This window comes from Acomys minous (assembly GCF_964271855.1).
Source record: "Acomys minous genome assembly, chromosome: 1".
In the NCBI taxonomy this organism is placed as follows: Eukaryota; Metazoa; Chordata; class Mammalia; order Rodentia; family Muridae; genus Acomys; species Acomys minous.
In genome coordinates, this window is record NC_140483.1 from 2,866,312 (window position 1) to 2,872,500 (window position 6,189).

The following is a 6,189-nucleotide window of genomic DNA, read 5'->3' on the forward strand; positions in this document are numbered from 1 at the left end:
CTCCCTTAGTTCACCTTTAAAAACAGCTTAAAACCAATAAAAGCAAAGAAAGGAAAAAATTAAAAGGAGGCTTAAAAGCACACGAACACCGAAAGGTCTTTACTCTGTCTTCAAAGGTCCAAACACTTTGAGTTTTGTACCAGCTGCTTCTGAGTCAGTGGCTTTCCTGCATACAGAGTCCCAGACCTGGTTCCCAGCTCAACGCCTGGCTCAGCGCTCACAGGCAGACAGGCAGCTGCTGGCATTGTGGGTACTTGTTGTTGATGAAAACGCCCAATCACTGTATGCCTCAGGCTCCTCTATGAAAACATTCTTCTCTTGGTTTGTCCTCAGATCCTTTCAAAACACAAGTTGAGACTAGAGGTTTCCTAGCAGGCTGGAAAAATGCCCCAGGGCTGCGAGTGTGGGAGGGGCGTGGCTTGCTATCCAGCAGCTTTTGAACAGGTGTCAGAAAGAGGCCATTTTAAAATAAATGCTTCAGTTGCCTCAGAGTTCAACAAAGGGGTCAGAAGTGTCCAGAGGTCTCTGAAAAGCAGGCAAGAGGCAGCTCCCCAGCCTCCTCACGGCTGCCAGGGCTACTCCTGGAGATGTTCCTGGGGCCACAGAGATCAAATCACTAAGGTGTTGTTATCTGCCTCTGACTTAGCTGGGTTTTTAAGTTGTAGAATTTGCTGCTTTCAAAGACTAGAGCTGCACGGATCTCCATCTCTACCGGTGTGGGGGTGGGGTGGGGCGTCTGTGCCTCTGATCACATGTCAGAACCAGGAAGTATTTTTAGAATTGAGGGGAAAAGAATAAAAGAAAGAAAGCCCTCTCTTGGGTGAAGATATGGGCCTCGCGCTCCGGGCGAATACGGTGTCGATCTTGGGGAAAGTGGCTCATCAGACTAAACGCCTTTTTCTCTGATGCTTTAAGTGTCCTCCTGCCTCAAGTTGTTAAGGTAATGTTACCCTTTATTGCTGAGAAGCGGTGTAAATAGACACCCAGACTGCAGATATCACCTGCTTTCAAGCTGCAGAAATGAGACACTTTCTCGTACAATTTCCCTTCCCACCAAACAGCACCGCGTATTTGCTGAGGGTCTCTGGCTCCTAATGACCACGCCCATCTGCTCAGACAGAGAAAAAGGCAAAGTGCAGCCATTGTTGGCATGCTCTCCCTCCTCCCGTGTTCTGCCTGTGCCCACTGTTGCCCTGAAGTCCTCCGCAGGGGATCAGCCCATTTGGGAGAGGAGCTCTTCACTGATGGAGGAGGAAAATCATTGTCCCAGGAACCTCTACTCCAAAGGAGAAGACCCAGCCGGCTGCCTTTGGAGAGCTCTTGGCTGATGGGGAAGGCACAGCCCTAATATGAGGAAATTCACACATACATATACACACAAAAATATACACATGTACATATATACATATGTACACAAATGCATGCACATCCAAGTTGCATATATGCATATACACATGTGTGCATATACATGTATACACATGCATATACATTGTACATGCATGAGCACACATATGTGCACGCATAGATGTGTGTATTTATATGCATGTTCGTATATGCATATACACATGTGCACATGCATTTACAAATATATCCATATACATGAATGCATATACACACATCACACATTTTCATCAAATATGCATTTACATGTACACATATATATTCATTAAAAGTAGGAACATGGCATTTGATGTACAACATTGAGACTAAGACAGGACATACATAGTATTTACTAGCTCAAACTATGGAGCTAATGCTGAGGAAATTGTCTTCCACAAGATTTTATTTAGTTTTATTTTATGTGTGTGTGTGTGTTTTGCCTACACGCATACCTGTGCATCATATATATGCAACAAACATAGAGGCCAGAAGAGGGCGCCAGATCCCCTAGGACAGGAGTCACAGTGGTGCGCCACCGAGTGGGAGCTAGAAACTGAGCCCCAGGCAAGAGGAACCAGTGACCTTAACCACTGGGCCATCCCTCTTGCCCCAAGAGGCCTTTTTAAATATCAAAACAAGGTCTCAATATACAGCTCAGGCTGGCCTAGATCTCATGGGTAAAGCCGTCGTCGTGGGGAGGGTCCGGCTGTTTGTGAGAACACACTCTGAGACAGGCTGCAGTCAAAAACTCCGCCTGCTCCTTTCAGACAGGGATTCCTCCAAAACCCACTGTAACAGCATAAACAAGTTTGATGTAACTTCCAAATCTCTTTTCTATTGTAAGTTCCGTTTATTGAATAAAATAGTAATTCACCACGTTTGCAAATCTCACCACTGCCGGATGCCAGGCAGGGCTGGCAGCGGTTCCTGTGTTTACTGTGCTCCGCCGCCCGACGAAGCTACCTCTTAGCAGAGGGGCGGCCCGCACTTTCCAACAGCTGCGAGCAGTAAGCTGAAAGCAAGTTTGGATAATCTTCCGGGGGGGCGGGGCGCGGGGATTATGTGATGTGGCAGAAACGGGGTCCAGACGTCAGAGCCCCTTTCTTTTCCTGCCGGGACAGGGGTCAGCTCCTGGATTCTTGCTGTTCAGACAACGGAACCCAAGTGTGAGTGAGGCCCTTGTCATTTCGCATATTTGCAACTGTCATGACGACCGTGGACCTGAACTTGTTTTCCGTGAGAAAATTATCAATATTTTTTGGGCCTGGTCCAAAGAAAAACACAAAATCAAAGCCACGGTGTGCTCGTGAAGGCAAAGGAAAACGCTGTTTCCTCAAGTGTTCCCGGAGGACTCAAGAGTTCTTCAGAGCACATGCTGTTGAGCTGAGTGCAGAATGAAGTTTGCTTGCATGTGGTCAGAGAATCGTGAATTGGGGGTTTGGACAGTGGAAAGCAAGAAGTACTAACACACTTTTTCTGTGAACGACCCTACCCCAGATGGCCATCTTAAAATCAGGGTTTTTTTTTCCTTTGTTTTTGTTTTGAGGTGGGGTGTCACTATGTAGTCCAGGCTGCCTCCAAAGTCACAGTCTCCCTACCTTGGCATTCCTGAGTTCTGGAACTACAGGTTCATGCCACCAAGCTCAGCTCCAAAACCAGGGTTTTTGTGGGCGTGCGAACATTCAGGGCCCTGTTCATCCTGTGCCCTTTTCAGCTTAGAACGGGCTGTGAAGGCCTGGAGCCCCTTTGCTTTTGTCTGAGAGATGCTGTGAGCACAGGCACACAGTTGGTTGTCAGGCACAAGGGTAGCCGGGCAGCCTGCTTAAGCATTTCTGTCCTGTCTTTGGCACCGAAATGGGCCTTGCCTGGTTTCCAGCCACCTGGTTCAGATTCCCAGGATTTGGGCCCAATCCCAGGCTCACACCTCACAAGGAGCTGGCTGGTTCCTGTTAGCGGTTCAGTGTCCCCCTAACAGCAAGCACCGGCGCTGCCAAGAGCTCATGAAACCTAATTCCCACTTGGCCTCTTCTGATCAGACCCTCCTGGATAGCTTTGCCGGCTTGGAAGCAGACGGCGTGTCCCTTGGACTTGTCTGTGGCAGCTTAGGGAAGGGCAGGGTCTGGTCCAGATGCTCTGACTCACACTGACCTCCCCCACCCCCCCCCACCCCCCCTTACCCCCCAATGCCTTTAGAGCAATAGCGCGCTCTCTCTCTCTCATCTGGAATGCTGGTAACGCTAGCCCCTCTTTTGAAATAATTCCTAGTGGCCTTGACCTGTGCTAAACAAAACAAAGAAACCTTATCAAGTGAGGAGGCTCTCAGAGAACTTTATCTGTCTTTGAAAATCTTCAAAGTAAAAAGTTCCCAAGAACATTCTAGAAGATTACTTCCCCCCTGCCCTCTGCTTCCTCGAAGCTTAGCTCAAGTCACAGAGGATTTGAGAGATTTACAACAAGGCCCTTTTCAAAGGTGTTGATCTGGCTAGCTTTGAGACCTACAGAAGAATGCTCTGTCCGGGAGCAGGCCTGTCTTTAGATGCAGTTACACAAATGGTCCACCCACTCCTCATAGAGACAGACTACAGCCACAGCGCGGTGTCTGCTTCTTTTGCTGAGCTGGCCTGCTTGGATGGAAACACTTGTAGGCGTGCACACTGTGTAGTGTCAGGTTAGTGACATGCGACTGTTAATGGCCTTCAGATGGCTGGTACTTAAGAACGGAGTGTAATCTTTCAGAACTCCTTTTCTTTGGATCACTAATAGTTTCTACTCGTCAAGATGCTTGCAGAAACATAATTTATGGGCTGGCCTTTCTTTCCTTGCTATGGAAAATTAGTCAGCAGCTGTTAAGCAGATCCATACTGCCAGCCATGGCTTTGAAATATATGGTCTTACACTATTTTGTTTATTTCCCATAGATAGAATTGATATAAACATCCTCCATCAAGATTTGTGTTTGTTCATTTCCAGCACATGCAAAAGAAATAAAACAGCCCTCCCGACAGACTCGTCACTATTTTAATAGCTTTGTTGTTTTCAGAGCATTTTAGAAATAAATCATTTACTTTGGTATTATCATTAATAAAAAGTTATTACCGCCTCAAATTCTCTTTTGGTGATATTAAATGTACAGATAAATATGTAATTCCCTGAAAATCTGTGGATGGCTGTCTGGGCTTGATCAGGGCTTAGTCAAAGGAGCCATAAAGTGGAGGTGTTTGCTTGCTCTCTACTCTGTGGAAGCCAAGGATCTGGTGGCATTGTCCTATGTACGCTTGATCAATGTATGCTGTTGTGATTTTCTTAGGACACGGCTGCCCACGCCCTGATGTGTACACCAGGCCTCCCAATGTCCAGCGCCTTCTGCAGCTGCTGTCCACTTGAGTCTCTCATTGACCCGGGACATGATCTTCCCATCTCTGCCTCTCCAATTACAGACACATACTGCTGGGTTTTTACCTGGGAGCTGGGGATCCAAACTTGGGTCCCCATGCGGGTGCAGCAGGCACTCTAAGGCTGAGGTCTCCACAGCCCACCCCGGGCATCTTTAAGCCACGGCTTGCAGCCGATGCTGGTGGGCACCATCAGCTTCGATGGATGAGAAGTGGAGTCAGCAAGTGTGTCAGTCTCTTTGACACCTGGAATAGATGTGTTACCCAAAAGCCAGCTACAGTCTTGACTAAGGTTTTTGGAAAACCATGAACACACACACACACACACACACACACACACACACACACACAAAAGCTGTTTCTTGGCTCTGACTAGTCTTGAGTGTTTTTTTTTTATTTTTTATTCATTCATTTGGAGAACAAATTAAAGATGTGTGTTTATTTCTGCAGCATTGACAAACACAGAGAAAGCCTCCTGAAAGGATGGCTCTGTTTCCTGTAGTGGACATTGGCCAACAAACACCCAGAAAGGAAAATATCCTTCAAAGTTTAACAGTGTGCAAGGTTTACCCAAACTATGACTTTAAATTCCATTTCTCTTTTACATTCACTCAAGTTGTGACACCTAGTGCCACACAGTCACTTAGGTAAAGGTGTTCACACTGACAGCCTCACCTTATGCAGAAAGAACACAACTCCAGTGGCTGTGTCACCCTCTGCTCCAAGGGTGGAGCGACTTTGTGTTTTGTCCCCACCCAGTCTCCTTTTGGATCTTCTGAGGACAGCTGTAGGGCATCCGAAGGGCCCTCCTGAGGATGTCCCAGGGGTAGCTTCAGTCGGTGACTGGGCCCAACATTTTCACTTCTCCTGCACGACTCCTTGAGAAGATGTTTTCCAGCAGCCCTGCCCCTCTCCCACAACCCCGACGTGGCCCAGACAGTGAACTGTCCACTCCCAGGTGAGGACAAAGGAACAAAGCCAGACGACCGGAACTGAGAAGCGCTCCTCTATGCATTTCCTGTAGTGACGTTATGCAGCGCTACACACTCATTAACTAAACAGAAATGTACTTTCTCAGAGTTCTGGAGGCAAGAAGCCCGCAGTCAGAGGGGCAGTCCATCCCACTGCCCAGCTCATGGCTTGTAGGTGAATCATGCAATCTCTGTCTCCACAGAGAACCTTCTTCTCTGTCTCCTCTCTCCTCCCTGCCCCTCCTTTTTCTTCACCCTCCTTCCTCCTTTTCTCTTGATATTGAAATCAGGCCTCACTGAATAAATAATACTAGACAAGAATGATTTAATCCTGAAGCCCTTAACAATCATACCTACACGGACCCCCGTTTGCAAACAGGCTCTGTCACATTTTTTGTGTAGACTGTTCTTAGCACCACGTGATCAGCATAGCCCAGGCGGAATCT